The sequence below is a fragment of the Eretmochelys imbricata genome, chromosome 6 (assembly GCF_965152235.1).
Source record: "Eretmochelys imbricata isolate rEreImb1 chromosome 6, rEreImb1.hap1, whole genome shotgun sequence".
In the NCBI taxonomy this organism is placed as follows: Eukaryota; Metazoa; Chordata; order Testudines; family Cheloniidae; genus Eretmochelys; species Eretmochelys imbricata.
The window spans coordinates 14,460,924-14,462,937 of record NC_135577.1 but is presented as its reverse complement, the minus strand read 5'-3'; the positions used below and the strand labels follow the sequence as shown (position 1 = coordinate 14,462,937).

The window sequence follows — 2,014 nt, the reverse complement described above, 5'->3', positions numbered from 1 at the left end:
GCAACTTTACTGCAAACGGACTTGCCAGGCAAGAGATCTCCCCTTGCCCAAAGAGGGTGGAAAGACTGACACTCCTTTACTCTCACCCCTTCTTTAGCTAAGGAAAAATCCCTTCAGAGTAAAAGAAAAGGAGGACTTGTGGTACCTTAGAGACTAACACATTTATTTGAGCATAACCTTTTGTAAGCTACAGCTCACTTCATCACTTCACTGTAGCTCACGAAAACTTATGTTAAAATAAATTTGTTAGTCTCTATGGTGCCACATGTACTCCTTTTCTTTTTGCAGATACACACTAACGTGGCTGCTACTCTGGATCCCTTCAGACTGATTCTCTCACAGCAGAATCACAAGTCACTGTTTTCTGTTCAGATTAGTGAACAGGAGTGTTTGGGGGGGGGGGGGCATGATTAACCTGTGTGTCATTGTATTTGAACAGTGTCTGCATTTTATAGAACACCTGGAATTACAAGCTGTGAACATCTGGCTCTGTGGACTAAGCCCTTCCTGGAGCAGGTACTTATGTCCATTAAGAAACTGATCTCCATTTATCTTCACTTATTTCATTACAGAAAGGGAGCAGGTTTTCCGCACCATACACCTGCCCTCAGCTCTGTAGCTGCCTGATCTCTGTTCAGAGGAGATGGAAAAGGGAAATCTCTCAGAGGCGACTGAGTTCATTCTCTCAGGATTGACAGATCATCCAGAGCTGCAGATCCCCTTGTTTGGGGTGTTCCTACTTATTTATGGCATCACCCTGCTGGGGAATGGGGGAATGATTTTGTTAATCACAATGGATCCCCGACTCCACACCCCTATGTACTTGTTCCTCAGTAATTTGTCTTTCTGTGACCTCTGCTTTTCCTCGATAATTTCCCCTAAGATGTTGCTGAATTTCTTTGCCAAGAGGAAAAGCATTTCTTACACTGCCTGCACCGTGCAAATGTATCTCTCTATCGTTTTTGCAGATGTTCAGTGCCTCTTGCTGGCTGTGATGGCATATGACCGTTATGTGGCCATCTGTAACCCGCTGGTCTATATGGTCACTATGTCCAGGCAGCTTTGTAAACAACTGGTGGCTGGAGCGTACACTGTGGGGGTGGTGGATTCAATGATACACACATGTTTTACATTTCGGCTGTCATTCTGCAGCTCCAACATCATCAATCATTTCTTCTGTGACATACCCCCTCTGCTTGCGCTCTCCTGTTCTGACACCCACATCAATGAGATCATGACATGACAGGAGCTTTCATGAGCTGCATTACAGTGAGTAGCTTTGTGACTGTCCTCCTCTCCTATGTCTATATCATCTCCACATCCTTCAGATCCGTTCTTCCAAGAGCCAGCGCAAAACCTTCTCCACCTGCTCTTTCCACCTAACCCCTGTGGTCCTGTTTTATGGCACCCAACTCTTCATGTATTTACGTCCCCCCTCCAGCTATCCCATGGACAGAGACAGAGGCCTCAGTGTTTTACATGCTGGTGATCCCCATGTTGAACCCCCTCATCTACAGCCTGAGGAACACGGAGGTGAAGGACGCCCTGAGAAGAGCAATGAATAAACTCCTAACCATTCTTGAATCTGTTTAACTCTGTATCTGTTTAGTGATGGGGAGTTGAAGCTTGGTGAATTCAATTCTCAGCCAATTGTAATTTAATTTTGCAGAGCCTATGGTAGTATTGTTCATTATTGTACTGTTATTATTACTAATTTGTTTATATTCCAAGAAGGTCTGCAGACCTCAACTGAAATCAGTGGACAAAACAGAGGAAGACTCACAGGGCAGATCTAGACTGAAAACAGCTCAGAAGGATGCATGTCTCCAGCACGCAGACATCAAACTCTCAATAGGCTGTAATCCCCAAACGAATCCATTTTACTCTATATAAAGGTTATACAGGGTAAAATGATAAATGTTTGCCCTCTATATCACTGCAAGAGAGATATGTACAGCTGTTTGCCCCCCAGGTAACAATTATTTGCACTGAATTTATAAATAAACAAAAGTGA

The 2,014-nt window shown here is 43.9% G+C and overlaps 1 pseudogene; it reads left to right on the top strand.

The window, feature by feature from the left end:
- The first annotated feature begins 643 nt into the window (after window positions 1-643).
- LOC144266467 (olfactory receptor 5AR1-like) lies at window positions 644-1,593 on the top strand (annotated as a pseudogene).
- The last annotated feature ends 421 nt before the right edge of the window (window positions 1,594-2,014 follow it).